This window comes from Amblyomma maculatum, chromosome 1 (genome assembly GCF_055883805.1).
Source record: "Amblyomma maculatum isolate TAMU_Amacu chromosome 1, ASM5588380v1, whole genome shotgun sequence".
In the NCBI taxonomy this organism is placed as follows: Eukaryota; Metazoa; Arthropoda; class Arachnida; order Ixodida; family Ixodidae; genus Amblyomma; species Amblyomma maculatum.
In genome coordinates, this window is record NC_139344.1 from 433,207,288 (window position 1) to 433,225,377 (window position 18,090).

The 18,090-nt window shown below is 49.3% G+C and overlaps 1 pseudogene; it reads right to left on the bottom strand.

Moving 5' to 3' along the window:
- Window positions 1-9,228: 9,228 nt before the first annotated feature.
- Window positions 9,229-9,863, bottom strand: LOC146209421 (uncharacterized; annotated as a pseudogene).
- Between the last annotated feature and the right edge of the window lie 8,227 nt (window positions 9,864-18,090).

An 18,090-nucleotide genomic window follows, 5' to 3' on the forward strand; every position in this document is an offset into this window, starting at 1 on the left:
TTCTTATCCCCCTCCCCCTATATCAAATACGAAGCCTGAGCAAAAGGTCTCCCAACTCAGTCATGACGTGCAGCCTCGTAAAGTCCTAAGACCTGACAACTAGGCATTGCATGGCCATGTGGACTGCTAAATAGTACCTGCAAGAGCATGAACAGAGCTGTATGTCATTAAAAAGTTGATAGTAATCAACTGCTTGTATTAGTATAATATTCAATGATTACATATGAAAACACTTCCGGTAACGTTTTGATAAATTCAGTTATTTTTTTTTTCAATAAATAATTGCTACTTATAATTGCTACTTCTGTACAGAAAACTTACAGGGGCGAAGCGCGTGTGCCGAATTAATTTATGGTTGGCTGCGTGGCACGTCAAGCTCCCCGTGATATTCGTGATAGGGGTACCTTTATTCTCAAATTCCCAAATTTATTCCCAAATGGATGTCCAGTCAAAAAAGACGCTGGGAGCTCCAGCAGCGTTGAGCCGAAAGAAATGAACCGGGCTTGCTATAGTTCCACTCTAGAAGCGGCTGTGAGTTTCCTAAGCAAACACCGACATTAGTTTTCTAGCTCTGCAGTGCCTTTTCAAAGCGCCAAGAACGGAGGGCCGCGCTACATAGAGGATGTTTGCTTTCGTTTTAATGGGATGTTTTCTATCTTGTACATTCCAAATCAGCTCAGGCTACAGGCTACGCGGAGTTAAGCTCTCCGGAAATTTAACCGCCTGTGGTCTTTAACTTGCCTTAACATGAAACAGAACGCGGACGCTCTGCCTTTTGTTTCCACCGGAAAGCCACTGCCATGGCTGAGATTCTATCTCGACTCCTTGGGTTCAGCAGTCGAACATTCTAACCGCTGAGCTACTCCCGCGGGTCATAAAAAACGTATAAACCATTTTAGCAGCATTCCGCAGCAAGTTGCGAGTGCGCAAGGTATCCTTTAAATATTGCGCCGCTCTAACTTTTAGCGATCACATGCTGAGAATGCTCGCGTAGTGGCTGAAGTATTCACGTGAAAATGTAGCAAACTCAGCGACAAAACCTTTAAAATCGTTCAAAATGAACTGCCCGTAAAATGTTCATGAAAGCAGCACCGGTTTATTGCAGTTCAAACGAAATAGTCTTATTGCAGTAAAGGTCCAAGAAAAGTCGGGCAGTTGTAATCAGTTACTGTTCTGTAATTATTGTTCCGTAGTTATTTTTGGGCTCTAATTAACTGTTTTATACAGTTGCAGTTGAATTTGAGTGATATTAATATTAACAGATTACTTATTTCCTGGAACGCCATTAAACTGATTATCTGAAGAGTGGGAGCTTTATTTCTGCTGCGTTAATACAAGCCAACTAGAAGGGAAAAGGCAGTCAGTCTAAACGTCTAAGTCCTGATCGAAGACTATAAAGCATTCATCGCTTTCCAGCTTGAGTAGAAATCAATAGTCACGCAGGATGCTATTCGCATGTCTTTCACACGGGCAATTATCATTGCGCTGTATAAACTTATTTATATATAGTTAAGCTGGTGACTGATATCGCCTGCGATAGTATATATGGCCTATCAAAGCGTTGCTTAAGCTCCCAAAACATTGAACCCTAAGTAAAATCATGCTTTTCGACCTAAAATTTATTCAGTACTTATTGCAATGAATATTGGCATCACCACGCTATGGGTGAACACTTCTGAAAGATTTTTGCCAGTATTCATGCAGCTTTACTTGTTTATTGATTACGATTAGTAGCTACTCTCTAGCTACCTTTTATAATGACGGCTAAAACTGAGGTATGCTTCAAACTGAGTTGTGGTTGCATTTCGTTTGAAGAAAAACAAGATTATGACTGCTGTTTATACAGAATTAGAGCAAATCTTCAGAGTCTGATGGACGACTAAATCACTCTGATCCGCTGGAGGAAAGGCTAAGTTCGTGACCCAGAAATGGACAAAAAATCTATATCATGTAAAGATTAAAAATCAGTACAACTGCTCGATAACGTGTGACTCGGAAAAAAATTTGCATGCGCGGAATTCCTATATGACGGAATCAACGATTCTCATTTAATGACACACTGAACAAACTCACACCTTAAGAGTGCCCGAAAAATTCTCTTTAATTACTGCTGTAATAACAAAGAGAACAATAAAATATGTGTACAGAATTGTTTACCTTATATTACGCTAATATCGATAACCTTTGTGACATACTCTTGCCGGCTATGAAACATGTTTTAGCAATCTGCGTTTACGTAAAATGGCATACAGTTTCGTAGAGGGGCACCACACACTTATTCATAATCATACCTGCGCTGGCAACATCACAGCTACATATTTGAAGTACAGATATTAAGCGACGTAGTTCTATCATGGTGAAACTATATTGTCACGTAGTGGGGACAACACTGTCAACCAATGAGGAGACTTGATCTTCACTGGTATAAGCTCTTTATTGGGCTGACTTGGGCACCAAAAGTGCTGAACAACTCGGCATCGGCGATAAAATAAAAGTGCAAGCTGGTCGTCGAATTACGAATGCTCGTTTCATCCGTCAACGTTCAATTTAAAGGCGGCGAGGACATATCTAGATACAGCCGCAAACAGTGACTACCACAAACTCCAACGTTGCAGAAATACACGCGAGTGGGCGGAATCATCTAGACACATGTCGACGCATCTTGCGAGGCAAAAATTGATAATGCGGTGGCTCGCGACAGCGAGCGTGTAACAAACAAGTATAACACAAACTATCCGCCCCCGGAACCAGTGATAAGGCCGCATTCTGACGACTGCCGAAAAAGAACAAATAAACGATTTCAATGGCTCGCGGCATTACTCAGCCCTTAAAAAGACATGACTCGATGCTTACAAAATAAACACAAAGAGGTAAACAAAATACTAGAAATTAACAGGGCTAAGGTTTTACCACGTGTAATAAGGTTTCAGGACGATTTCATAACGTAGACGATTTCTTGGCACGCCCTGTGCGGCTGCGATATGGTCGTGCCATCAGGGATGACCTCATATTTAGGCTGCCCGGTGCAAGAAAGGACTTGGTATGGGGCGATGTACCGCGCCGGAATAGCTTTGCTCTCCGCCCGCGGCGGCGTATCGGCGTCCAAACCCACACTTGGTCTCCAGGGCTGTAGTCTGCGACTCGTCGTTGCAAGTTGTATCATCCGCAGTCGGTACCTTGCTGGTTATCAATGTGCACCAGGAGAGTCGTCGCGCTTCTTCTACGTGCTGCAGATAGGCGGCCACGTCGAGCATGTGCTCGTTGGTTACATGCGGCATCATTGCATCAAGCGTCGTCGTAGGCTGCCTACTGTATACAAGGCTGGACGGGGTAGACCTGGTTGTCTCCTCGAAGGTGGTGTTATAAGCGCAGATGACGTAGGGCAGAACGGCATCCCATGTCATGTGTTCGGCTCCGACGTAGATTGCAATCATGTCCGGAATTGTTTTATTGTAAGTCTAGGATAGAACGCAGTTGTTCGTCGATGGCTTGTATTACTGCATTCCAGAATGGCTTGCGTCAGCTTTGCCATAAATGCTGTTCCCTGTCTGTGATGAGCCATTGTGGGGCGCTGTGTCGCCAAAGAAATTGTTCGACAAAAAATTGGCGACTTCGCTTGCGGTAGCATTGGGCAGTGCTTTTGCTTCTTCGTAGGGGGTAAGGTAGTCGGTGGCCACGATGATCCGCTTGTTAACCGTAAATAAAAATTAAAAATAGAGAAGATGCTTCCCAGTTTGTTGAAAGGGCAGGGTTGGACCCGCTATCGGGTTCAGTAGTCCAGCTAGACTAATCAGCGGCGCCTTGCGTCGCTGTCAATCACGGCACGTTTTCCCGTAGTGGGTAACGTCTGCCAGCAGTCGCAGCCAGCAGCACGCCTGGATTCGATGCAACGTGCGCCCTAACTTTAGATTCCCTGCTGTTAGCTCGTCGTGCAACGTGTAAAGAATTTCCTACCTGAGGCTTTTAGGCACCGCAAGAAGCTTTGCGGTCTTGTTCGGAGCGAAGTTCTTTACGAGGAAGTGATTGCTTAATGCGAACGATGACTCCTGACGCCTAAACACCGCAAGAAGGAAAGGGGTCGTGCCTACCACGTAGTCGGCTAGGTCTTTCAGGTTAGGAACTGACCGCTCCTGTTGTGGAAACCTGCTGGCAATTACCGGTCCCAGAGAGGTGTCGTCGTTATCGTCTTTCGGCGGAGTGTCGACGGGAGCGTGGGATAAGCAGTCGGCGTCGGAATGCTTAGGGCTGAACTTTTACACTACAGTCATGCCAAATTCTTAAAATCGTAAGCTCTATCGGCCAAGGCGGCTGGAGTTATCTTTCAAATTAGCCAGCCAGCAGAGCATGTAGTGATCGCTTACTACCTTGATATGGACGGAACTTGAAGTGACCCAGATGATCGCGATGTACTCCTGCTCGGTCGTAGAGTCATTGGCTTCCAGCTAGCGTAGGCGATTACTTTCGTTTGCGCGGTACTCTTCTGAACGTGAACGGCACCTACGCCCACACAGCTCGGCTTCAGTGTAAAATTCAGTATCGACGTTTTCATAAAAGTGACCAAGAACAGGAAGGGACTGTAGGCGACGCCTAAATTCGTTGAATGCTTCTCCTTGCGGCGCTTCCCGTTTAAACGTTACGTCAGCCTTTGTAAGCTGCGTCAACGGTTCGGCGATGCGCAAAAAGATTTCTGACAAATCATCAATAGCAAGCACAGAGCCCAAAGAACCTGCGTACAACTTTGTGATCGGCAGGTAGCAGAAACTGTGTAATCGCACCGGTTTTCTCCGGCTCTGGATGAACGCCATCTTTGGTAACGATCTGGCCTAGGAACCGGACTTTCTCGTAGGCTAAAGGGCATTTCTTTGGTTTGAACGTTAGTCCCGATGGCTTGATGACATCCACCACTGTCCGCAGCCGTTTCAGGTGGTCTTCAAGTTTGACGAGAAGGCAACGACATCATCCAGGTATACTAAACAAGCTTGCTACTTCAAGCCAGCCAGGACAGAGTCCATATAAGGCGCGTATATAGTCCGACGTGTTCTGCGCGCTCGCTAGCCTCGCTCGCGGTTAGTCACGCTACGCCGGGTTTAATACGCCGGACGAAATGTATCCCCTTTATACTTCGGCGCTGCGCGCCGTCAGCGGTTCTCTTCGGAGCATGCGCAAAAAGATCGCCAACCCGCGGGCCGTCTGCATCCCGTTCGCGGGTAAAGTGATCCCCCAGCTCTTCCGCAACTTGTGACATTCGTCAACTACAGATGGAAAGGAGAGACAAAAACAAGGATCAAAAGGTGCGGTGTGTGTAACAAGTGGGGAAACTCGCTTCGGCCTGCAAGCATAAAAATGAAACCGAACACGGCAGAAATGGACAGCTCACCTGTAAAGAGACCGCAACTACGCTTATCCGTTCACACACGCTCTATTTGCGCTGCTCATCTCTGAATTCGAGTCTCTTCGGGTCGCACACACTAGAATATTGCTTAATGGTTTCGATAAACTTCTCCAAAAGGCTGTCCGACGCGAGTTCAATATTTGGGCCGCTCCCGCCAATCCCGTCGTTTATAGAGCCGACCGCCATCTTCCACTGTGCGATACATTGTGGGTCGACGTGGTCGGCGGCAGAGCCATCTCTACGCCCAGCCTGTCGGGGGCGCGCTGGCCGTCGCCGGTTACGTTGGGCGCTGGAGCTCGCGAAACTATAGACGGAGCCTTATGATAACGTAACGCAGCGTGTGCGACCGCGCGCGTGCATTGCGTCGGTCTATATTCGCACCTTTACTCGTTAGAACGCGCCTGGCGCGGAGCAGACAAAATGGCATTACCTTGAATTCGAAGAGACCATCTAGTGTTATGAACGCTGCCTTCTCTAGCTCTCGATCGTCGACCTCAATTTGCCAGTACCCGCTCTTCAAGTCAATGAACGAGGAATACCTAGCGTTGCAGAGATGGTCTAGAGTGTCACCGATGTGAAGCAGCGGGTAGACAGACCTCTTCGTGACAAGTTGTTCAAGCGGCGGTAATCGACGGGAAAGCGAGGTGTGCTCTCTTTCTTCTTCACTAAGACGACTGGTGCTGCTCAGGGGCTCTTGGATGAATAGATGACATCATCAAGAAGCATTTGGTCGACGTGCTCATGGAGGCTCGGTGCGGTCACGGCGTACACGACAGGGGATTTGACGAAGAGGTGAGACGTGTTCGTCTGTGATAATGCGGTGCTTTGCCAATGGAGTCTGTCGCACGTTTGACGCTGAAGGAAAACACTCGCTATAGCTTTCAAGAAGACTGTGAATCCAATCTTGTCTGTCTCGGGTAGACTGTGTTTATATCGAACGTGGGCTGCTTGGATAGGTTGGTGCATTGTCTTCGGGTTGGCTGGAGAGGGCGAAGACATCTCGACTGTCCGCTAGCTCTTCGAGGAGAGCGATCGTCGTGCCGTTGTTATGATATGCCGGTATTCGTCATTGATGTTTGTCACCAGCACCTGAGTCTGTCCGCCTCGGATATGGAACGTCTCTTGAGATTCCAAGCCCTCTTTCCAAAAGCAGCTGGGAGATTCCCTCGACGACGCCTTCGGCGGTTTGGATGTCTGCGTGGCTAACTCAAGCGATGACACCTGATCGAAGCGGCGCGGTTATCTATACGTCAATGATATCTAGAGTGATGTGGTGTGTCGATGTAGTCGTGAAAGGTATGGCTTTGTTGGTCAAAAGCTTGATACGTTTTAAACGAAGGTCGAAGATCGCCCGATTCTTAAGAAAATCCCACCTAGAAAACTATCTCGCGAGCAGTTCTGTAGGTCCACAAAGCTCGTAGGATAAGTTCGCCCATTTACTGTCACTCTTGTGGTGGATCGCCTTGTCGGCGTAATAAAGTTGCCACAAGCGGTGCAGATTAGTGGGCCATCCCAAGTGGTCGCCACTTCCTTGAGCTGGGCGGCGAACGCTCCATTCATGAAACAATAGTCAGCTCCGGTGTCTGCTAGGGCTGTAACTGTGCGACGGTCGTCAGCAACTTCAGGTCGCTTCTTCTAGTCCTCGTATTGCTGGTGGACCTTGGTATTTAATCTCGCCTCCGTCCTTTATTGAGGTCACGGCCAGGGTACACCGTTGTTACTTCGCGGGGCGGCGATGTCGGCTTGCACTCCGATCGTGTTGTCGTCGATGTTGTCATCGTACGTAGCGGCGCTGTTACTTTAGAGCCTGGCGCGTGATCGTCGAGGTAGTCTTCGTACACTCTAAAAAAAACGTCTGAAAAAGAAAGTAACGTACACATTGGTCCCCAAATCGAGCCGTTACTCCGCGAGAGGAGACCCTACGACGAGAAGCGTGCTGTGCGTAAATTTTGAAGACACATGTTTAGTCCTGGATTGAAAAAAACTAACGAGAGGAGGAATAGAAGACGAAATGTTCACCTCATCCCGGCCTATCACCCTTCTTTCTTGTCGCGCGTTTCGGGTGCAGAGCACGTGTTTCGGTATCAATGGACAATACGTGCGTGTTTACAGCACTGCGAAAGGCAGGGGAGCTCTTGCCTATTCATGATACTGCACACTGCGATAGGTAAGTGTGCTCCATCGCGCCCCTCGTCCCTCGAATTGGTGAGGCGACAGCGGGAGCACAACTGCCTATTACAGTTCCCTGTGGCAAGAGGTGCTAAGAGCATAATTACTCATGTATCGAGCATGCTCCTGAACGGCCCAAGGCGCCTCTGCATTTGGCAGTGCTTCAAATATTTTGTTAGATAAAGTATAAATATACAAGAGGAGGCACAAGAAAGGCGAAGAGAAACCAGTTCAGAGGAGAAAGTAATGCCTCTTGCAGCCAAGCAGCAACCGCACGGCATGAGCCAACCTGCAGTCGCTACAGCCGCTGCCGGTCGGAATAGTTACATGACCTGCGAGGGACTCCGCCTGCCTTTACGTCTGGAGAGCCCGGGTGCTTTGTTTGCGAAGCAGTTGAAGCCGCTGCTCCTTGAGCATCTCGGCGCCTTTATGCAGTTGACGGTTCGCTTGTTTGTGTCAGTTCAGTTCAGTCGTTCAGTCGCGTCCGACTCTTCGTGACCCTATAGACCATGTCACGCCACGCTTTCCTTGCTCTCACTGTCTTCCTAACATCACATAACTTCATCTTCAGTGCCACGAGGATGCCATCTAACCATCGCGTCCGCTGCCTACCCCTTCTCCGGTGACCCTCAACCTTTCCCAACATCAAATCTTTCTCCAGCGACTCCTCTCTTCTTATCAGATGACCAAAGTATCTGAGCTCTAACTTTAGAATTTGACCCTGCAATGAGCAGTCAGTGTTTATGGTCGACAATATCGACTGATTTGATCTTCTGGCAGTCCAAGGAACTCTCAAGAGTCTCCGCCAGCACCACAATTCAAACGCGTCAATTCTTCGGCGGTCAGCCTTTTTCACAGTCCAACTCTCGCATCCATACATCACAACTGGAAAGACCATAGCACGAGTTATACGGATCTTGGTTGGCAGACTAATGTCTCTGCTCTTTACTAGGCGGTCAAGACTAACCATGGCTCTCTTTGCCAGAAGCAGGCGTCTCCTAATTTCATGGCTGCAGTCTCCTTCAGGGGTAATCTTGGAGCCCAAGAAAAGAAAATCTGTCACAGCTTCCACTTCTTGTCCCTTGATGCTCCAGGACTTGATAGGGCAAGACGCCATGATCTTTGTCTTTTTAAAGTCGCCGCGCCATTTTGACTTGCGTGTTGGAGAGAGGATCTCGAGGTTCGGCGCGTCACGGAGGTGCAGCGACTTCATCCTCGAACCATGTGCACCTGATTATGGTAGGTATAGTGCATGTTTACTATGCTTAGTGAGAACTTTCTATGGCCACGAGGAGTGCTATATAAGCGCATGAGCCATATAGTGCTTCAAACAGACGCTCATTTTTGGGCGCGAAGCATATCTGTGAAATGGCTGGTTTGCACTCGTAGCATCAACTGCATGGCTACATAAAGCTTTTTGCTGGCATTCGTTCACGCAGTGATGTAGGCAGGAGCTTCTGGAATAGAGAACGTGGATGTTTTCACTTGTGTTTCATGTGCAGCGGCCTTTTGAGGGTGGCGAAGGCGAGGGGGTCCAGCTTGTGCTTAAAAAGTTGGTCTCTGTTGTGTGAGCGTTCCCGTGCTGACATTCCGGGAGGCGGAGAGAGAGCCAGGCAACTACGCCGCTCCAGAGCCAAACAAAAACTGATCTATTACAATCCCTCAGCTTAGAGGGCGCCGCTATTAGGTTCACAGGTGGCGAGCCCAACATCTCCCCTCCTCAGTCGCACGTTCTAGCGGTCCGGTAGTACCACACAGCGGCCGCTACGGGTAAACACAACACCATCACCAGGACATGAAGGTCCCACTGTAACAGGCGGCGGATCAGCTGCTGCTGCCTCTTCAGTTAGGGGATGAGGCTCGAGAAGTGCGGGATCTGCTGCGCTCAGCACAAAGAAAACACGGTGTCGACGATTCCGCTGCAGAATCGTTCCTCGCTCCGTTTCGACGACAAAGGTCCTTGAACGCTGTTCCTTTTCAGAACTGTAGCACGCACCTGGTGGGGTCGAACACAGACCTGCTCTCCGGACTTAAATGATGGCAGATCTCTGACGCGATGATGTCGGTTGAAGTTCTTTGCGGTCTTTTGCTTGTAAAAATCATCTCTGAGGGCTACCTCCTCCCTTTCGGGCCAGTGTGGACGAAGCTTTTCATCCGGCTTTGGGACTCGAGTTCTCAGTTGGCTTCCCATTAGGAGCTGAGCCGGGCTGAAGCCACTCATACCTGGTGTATCCCTATAGCTGAGAAGGGCCAAGTGAGGATCTTCTGCCTTACGGAAGATGTATTTCACAGTGCGGATCATTTGTTCAGTCTTTCCCGTAGGCTGTGGGTACTGGGGGCTACTGGTGACGTGGTCGAAACAATAAGATGCAGCGAATGCGGCAAATTCGCGTGAAGAAAATTGTGAACCGTTATCTGACTTAACCTGTTGTGGTATCCCATGATGGGCGAACAGGCTTTTGAGCACCTCAATGGCCACTGGAGCTGTCGTGCGTTTTAGTGTCACCACCTGTAGCAACCGTGAGTAGATGTCCACTGCCGTCAAGAAGGTTTATGATTTGCGGTGAAAGAGGTTCATGCCCAGACCTTCCCAGGGAGGTTTGTGGGAAGAAGTGGTTCCGCACAATTCACTCGAGTAAGAACTCACTTTTCACAGCTGGTCACGATTGAAGTTATCTCCCGGATTGGCATCTGTCGAGGTACACTGAGTGAGAACGCCACGACATCTTGTTTCAAGCGAATGGTGTACTTTTCTATAAGCATGCCGAGGCCACGGAACAGTTCTGCATTAAGTGTTGGCTGAGGAGTGTCGACAGTACCCAACAATTTAACCCCTTCAAGAGCTTGGATGGATGGTAGACCGAATAAAGGTACTGAAAGTGACTCAATGATGTAAGACGCTGGAAGCTGGCCTTCCCTTGCCACGATAGCTGTGCGAAAACAAATCGCGTACACGCAAAGGTTGGCCACCGCACACTGTCAAAATAGCGTCTACCTTGGCGAGCTCAGCCAAGACTTCGGATAAGTCACTTGGAACTGCGGATACCTCGGCCACTGAGTCTACTTTGAACTGAGTTGTGTAGGTGCCGACTGTGACATCCACATACTTGGCTTGACCTGGCGTCTCGAGATCATGCATCTGGATAGCATTGAGTTTGGCCTGCCTCGACTTCCTGGAGCGGCAAACTTCAGCAAAATGACCTTCCTTACCGCAGAAGTGGCAAATAGAGCTCTTTGCGGGCACTCCGAGCGTGCATGATATGCGCGGCCGCAGAAGAAACAGTCCGGAATGCCACGATAGCGTTCCGGCTTCACGTCCGTTGAGCGCGTTCTGGCGTCGAGAACTGAAAATCATTGAAATATTACTGCATTTTATGTCATGACCCGCATTTGTAAGGTTTGGCAGTCTACAGGCCATTGCTACCGCTCTAACAATTACAACTTCTTGATCGTCGGATCTTGCTGTCTGCTCTCACGATTTGCAACTAATGTTCTGGGTGCCTATGCGCGCTATTTTGAACGTTGGAATCATTTTAACATGTGGAGTTTGACATCGCTGGCAAATTTACCAACGCCTGCTCTTCGGTGGTGCTTGCTACCGTGGGCGTAATTTTCGCTGAACTCGGAGCTTTAGTACAACCTTCAAGGAAAAAAGTGCGACCAAGCTTCAATACCGGCAAGCGCAGCAGCGATGAACATATATTGCGTGTAACTAAATCTTATTTGTATGTAGCCATTTCGGGAAGCGTTGCGATGACCGGGGGCTCGGCTGCTTCATACGCAGAGTGAGAAGGAGCGCAATTGAGAAACACGCCAAATATTATGCATTACAAGCGCTGTATGTTCTTTTTTCTTTCATGGGCCCATCGCTCGGTAAACTACTGTCTTCCTCGTTTTAGTTTTTCTTTCTGCTGTTTATACTGGACCGTGGTGCAGGCTTACGCTCGCCTGCGATTGCGATTGAGCCCGCATTGAACATTTCGGCAGTAATCTTTGTGTTAGAGTACCCTTAAGATCAGCTGTGAAGTTGGTTATGCATGGTAGCCCATATTATTCAATTCCAGCTTTTGTTATGCGTTAATCGTCAGTGTGTCATGAGATAGAGGCGCGGCGGTCGTGGCCTGTATCGAAACGCTCGAAACAACCTATCGAAACATGGAAACTCTAGAAAAAAGATACTGACTTTGTTTTCTTACAAATGCGCTACGACTTCGCAGCAAAAAGCGCTTGCTTGAGCCATATTTTTCATATGCGCCCCGAAGGTCGATTGCGAGTACGCTGTTGCTCTGTTGGCCCCTGAGGGATGCTACTGGGACCAGTGCGGCCCCAGCGCGCATACGGCGCTTCTCCTAGTGCATCGCGGATGCCAGCGGTACACCCAGCGTCAAAAGGCTTATCCCAGCGTTTTTCTTCCATCGCACCAGTGCAGCCAGTGTCTTCCCGTTACTCCAGTGAATATCGCAGACCTCCACCGTGCCCAGCAGATCCAGTGCAAAACCAGCGCGAAAATCTTACTGGTTTCGCACTTGACACGCTGGTGTTTGCAATAGGAAGGTGCAACCTTTTGTCCTCATAGACTCCGTCCTTTAGAGACTAAGTGGTTATCCCTTTGCAGTCAGTCCTCAAAAGGATTAATGGTTGTGGCAAACCAGTTGGTCTCCAAGGGGACTAGCCTGCCCACCCATTTAGTCCTTTTTTCTTAGAGTGTAGGGTGCGTCGTCGTAAAAGCGGTGCCGTCGTCTGTTGTCGCCGGTGGAGAAAGAGTTTCGGTTTTTTCCCATTGAGCAACCTCTAAAGGTTGCTGCCTTTAGTTTCCCATACGGGGGTTAGGGAACCTTCCTTGACATAATCGCGCCCAGCGACGCAAATCGGGCGTTGTACAGTGATGCAGAGCGGTACTAACGGTTTTGTGACTGTCCTTGGGCAAGTAGTGTTCGATTTCTTCTAGTTGTTCACCAGCGCGGGGTCGCGGGATGTCGATGGCGAAGGTGCGCAGGTCAATGCATCTGTAGGAGCAGTGGCGTAAAATTTGACCGGCCTCACCACAATGAAAGCATAGTGGGTGGTTGTTGGAAGTCCTCCAGCATCGCATTTCCTGGGGCTTTGGCGTTGGTCGTAGGTGTGGCGGGCAGGGGACAAGAGCCGCCGTCCGGACAGGATGCGAGCAAGGGAGGCTTGGCGTCACACGTCGTGGATGGTGGTGACAACGTTTAATGATTTAAAAGGGGTGGAGGTATGCATGAGCCGGATTTTTGAAGATCCAGCCCTTACAGATACTAGGTGGGGTCCCTAGCACAGGACCCCAGTGGCGTTGGCCGCTGCCGGGGCGGGCTCGACCAAGGCCTTTTGGGCCTGCAGGGCATAGCAGCCGAGCAGCGTCGCCTCCCAGTCCTCCTGAGTGAGGTTGGGGTGAGGAGGAATAGCTGGGTTGTGTGGACGAGCTCATACCATGTGGTAGATGTCCAAAGACTTCTCCGCGCAGTGCTGACAATTGCCCGTGAAGGAAGGATTAAAATGTTTTAGTGCTGCCGGGCACAGCAGAGTGCTGGTGTTCAGACGGAACAGAAGCCTCTTCTCCGTCTTTGATAGACCTTTACTCGGGCGAGGGTAAAGGCTATGGCAAAGTTGATAATAAAGAACGATGTCTTTAAAAGAATACACGGGTTCGAATTCGAGATCCTGTTCTAGTGGGTCGAGATGGGAAGCCCAGAAAGAAAGCGCGCGGGCGGCGACGTCGGCTGCCTCATCCCCTCGAGAACCATGTCCATACTATTTTGCGGTATAGGTGCAATTTTTAGGTAGTCGGTAGGCTAAGTATGTCGCTCAGCCTTGCTGGACGTTCCGACAGGCCCCTCGCAAGTCGAAGATAATTGTTTTGGAATCAGTGCGGGTAGCTGCCAGCGCAATGACGACCTCCTTCACGTGAGTTATGCCACGGGCGCGGAATGTGAGCCCGTAACAGGTTTCGACAGGTGGCTCACTGCGGTCGTGTACCATCCCCCATAGGGGGGGGGGGGGCGGGGCGGAGGCGTCCACGTAATCAATGCCGCGTTTCAACCCATAATGGCGGCCCAGGGCTTCCGCCCGCGCCAGGCGCCGGCCATTGTGGTCTTCACGTGGCATGTTTTTAGGAAGAAGGCGTACGTGGAGGGCGCATCTCCACTCGAAAGGGAGACGTACACGATCTTCCATAATGGTCGTATGTTGGATGGGTAGCCGGGCAAGGGCAACCCGACAGTGTCTTAGAAAGACATGTTTATTGATTGGTTAAGTGAGTCTCTCGGATCTCCCGGAACGTATTCACCATGCCAGGCCCAGTAGACGCTGGTTGGAGGTGTTCACAAAGAGATCAAGGGCTCTCTTAAACATTTTGCGCAGGATGACTTCGAGTGCATCCTCGTCTTGTTTCCGAAGGTGGAGGTCAGGAGTCGAATACAGGATTCATTTTTTTTATTTCAAATACCTCAAGGGCCCTTGGGTGAGGGCTTTACATGAGGGTGGGCAAACAACCTGGTGTTAATAAAAACAATGCCTCTATGGCTCTGTTGAAATGGTCCGGGCTTGTGAGAAGGATGGCATTTGTGGGAAGATTGTTCCAGTCACGAGCTGTTTGAACAAAGGAGTGAAGATGGGTGACGGTGCAAGCAGGTGGAGGGTAAACGACCTTATGGTGGCTTGTGCGGGCTGAAGAATGGTAAGCAGGCTGAATAGCACAGTTATAAGGAAAATTGTGAAACATTTTATAATACCAACTAAGTCTTGAAACAATACGGCGTTGTTGGAGGTTAGGTAGGCATGCATTATTTTTTAGACATGTAACACTGGTGGAGTACAAGTAATGTGAGTAGATGGATTGAACGGCATGATTTTGAGCAAGTTCAATGAATTTAGTTAGGTTAAGTTGAGCGGGGTCCCAGATGGCAGATGCATACACTCATTTTGAACGAATTAATGTTTTATAAGCTAGTAATTTAACCGCTGGTGGAGCCAGGCATAAATTTCGACAAAGATAGCCGAGAGGTCTATTAGCATTGTTAATTATGCGCGTAATGTGTATGGACTAATTAAGGGTACCCGAGATATCAGCACCAAAAAAATTAATGCAGTTGAGAGATCAGACAGTGGAACAGTTCAGAAGGTAATTTGGGGTAGGGTAATTTTGTCGCCTGTGGAAAGTAAAAACAAGTGCCGTTTTGTTAGTGTTTAAGACCACAAGCCGTCCACAACACCACTCTTCCAAAATTTGTAAGTCGGACTGAAGAAAATTGTTGTAAATCGGATTGAAGAGTATCGAAGAAATCGACTGGTCATGAACGCATGTGCTAGCCGCAATGCGTCATTGCACCGCAACCCCAAGTTTGTTCGAAACCCGGCGGACCATGCAGCCCACCTGGTCCCCCACCTTACGGAGTTCCGCCAAGGTAGTGTCCGACCGTCTATATTGATGAATGAAGAGCCCAAGTACCCGGACTTCTGTGCGTTCAGGAGAAGGTCCTGTCTCCAAAGAAAGCTCAATTTTGGCCGTACACTACTTTGGTGAGGGACGCAAGTGTCAAATTCAGATTCTTGAGGGGAGCTTTGAAGGCACAACGGCCAGCATAACGGTCCACTATGGTTGCCGCTTGCTGCAGTTTGGCCTCAATATCTCCAAGGGAACCTTGATTGGCCCACAGGGTGATGTCATCGGCATACAGCACATGCTGCACACCAGGGACAGCCCCCATGGACCGGGAGATGCATCATAGCTAGATTGAATAAGAGAGGAGACAGCACTGCGCCTTGTGGTATTCCTCTGGTTCCAAGTTGAAACAGGCAATGTTCGGTGTCCTGAATTTAAGTGTAGGATTGGTGATCTGTCAAAAATTGCCGAATGTATCTGAACGCGTTGCGTCCGCAACCGTTTATGAAAGATGAGTGAATATTACTTCATGAGTATACGTTGTCGAAGGCTCCTTTCAAGTCTAAGGCGAGTATCACCCTGTGGTTGTGGCGACTACTGACCGGATCAAGAACGTTCCGATTAAGCTGTAGCAAAACATCCTGTGTGGACCTGTACTGGCGAAATTCGAACGTGGTGTCTGCGAAGATTTGTTGATTTTCCATGAACTCGGGCAACTTGTCACGCACCATCGTCTCCATTAGTTCGCCCGCCCACGAGGCTAAAGAGATGGGGCGAGTTTTCTCCGTGTTGATGCTTTGCCAGCTTTTACAATGAAAGTGACCAGAGCAGTCTTCTAATCTATGGGGAGTGGCGCGTCCCCGAGCCAAATTGAATTGATGTAGTCCAATAAGGACTGGTAGGCATGGTCGGCAAAGGTAGCTAGTAATTTGACTGTAATTTTGTCCCGGCCCGGGGTTGTGCCTCGTTTCAATTTCGCCAGAGCCGCCCGCAGATCGTGGATATGGAACAGCTGATTTAGCTCAGCGTTCTCCGAGCCTGTATAGGAGTGCGCCGGTCCGCGGGAGTCCTGGGTAGTGCACAACTATTGGTCCCGCAACTTGCGCGCTAGCTAAGTTGTGTTGCCCTGAAAGCTGTGTATGGCACATTTTAGATTTTTCTGAGTTTTTGTGTGTGTCTGCTTTCGGTCGATAAGAGAGTGGAAGAGCCGCCAGGTGTTCCTGCTTGACATCTCCCGCGCCGACATGTTGCAACGATCCACCCAGTTAGCGTCTGCGAGCTGGGCCGCATACTCGGCCGCCTGCTGGGTGAGCTCGGAAATTCGAGCCTTAAGTTTACGGATATGCTTTTTATCGGGGCGACCGCCAGACTAGGCAATGCCGCTCTTCCCAGAGGTGGAGGAGGTGGCTATCCACATCTGATACCGCCTCGGAAAGCTTAATTTTGGTTTCGGTGGAGCGAAGGCTAGAAACCAATTGTCCGGTCCATGACTGGTTGCCTCGCTCGAGTATAGATGCCACTGTGTTTTAATGTTTTATACATTTGGACCAGTCTGGGAGTCGAGCCTGTGTTGTGGGCTTTGCTAATAGCCTAGTCCGAATTGTAGTGTTTAGTATGCAGTGGTCGCTACCTAGGGTTTCCTCAGTGTTGACCCAGTCAGCATACTGAATGCTGCGGGTAAAGGTTAAATCCGGACACGTATCCCGAGTCTCGGAGATACCTATGTGTGTTGGGTGGACGGGGTCTGTGGAAAGAGCGATGGTCAACGTAGACGCAAGCTCCGCCAGTGTGAGCCCCCGTTTCTCTTCACGGCGGTACCCCAAACTCGATTGGGGGCGTTGAAATCGCCCACAATCAAGAGGGGGTCCCGACCCGCAGCTTTCAGCGCACGGCTGAAAGGGTCCGGGAATGATTCATTCGGCCATTTCGGTGGGGAGTAGACATTTAGAATGTGCAGTGGTGGGTCGTGCTTGCGGAGCCGGAGGAGAGTCACCATTACATAGGAATAGCCAAGTTGGAGGTTCACGTCGATCATATTTGCTGTGAACGTTTTATGAACGCATAGAAAAGACCAGAGGTCATTCTGAAATGTCATATAGTTTATTAGGGTGGCATCTCTTTCTGGCTCCTGAAGGGCCATCACGGTGGGCATATGCTCGAAATTTGAGAGGAAAAGCCGAAGGTCGACCCGCTTAGTGCGAGACCGTAGCCCTCGGAAATTCCATTGAGTTACAGTGATGGGGGAAGCCAATTTAAATAACACGTCGTGGAGGCGAGCTGCTCAGCGCACCGGCGTAGTTTATGGCTGGTGGTTGCTCAGGAGCGGCCGTGTGGGTTGGCGCTGTGCCAAGGGCCTGCTGTACCTTTTCGCGGACGATGTCCTTAAGGGTCGCTATAGGAGCTGGTGAGGTGTGGTAGCAGCCGGCGAAGCTCTTCACGGACGCCTTCGCTTATAAGGTTCCGAAGGCTGCTTCCGCTCGCGGATGCGCTGCTATACTGGCTAGAGGAGGCCGGTTGTAGTGTTCGACCATAATGGTGCATTCGGGCATCCATCGTCGTCTCCGAGGTGGATGCTTCTATTTCACCTTTATCCACAGCCTTTGTTGGATCTCACAAGTCGTGCGAAAAGCAACTCTTAAAAGCTTCGCATAAAAAATCTCACCTTTTCGCCTTTCGTCATATCAGGGTCGGCACGGCGAAAGATGCCTGTCATCTTCTCAACGTAAGCCACAGCAGGCTCACTTAGGAGTTGAACTCTCTAATTAAGTACGATGTGGGCTCGTTCCATGCGTATAACACTCGATACCGTCAAAGTTCATCTTCAATGTCTCCCTATTCTTCAAAGAGTTCTCCGATTTTCGAGCCAGCACCTCCACCAGATGTCACGTAGTAGTACAATATCATTGCCAACAAATGAGGAGGCTTGATCTTCCCTCTAAGAAACCCTTTCTTGGGCTGACTTGCAGCCTCATAATAACTCAACATCTTGGCGGAGGCGAAAGCAACAAACGTACTGTGTGGTCGTCGAATTATGAATATCTCTTTCACCCGTAAACTTTCAATTTAAAGGCGGCGAAGAAACATCTAGATAAATCCGCAAACGGTTAGCACAACATCGAACATTGCAGAA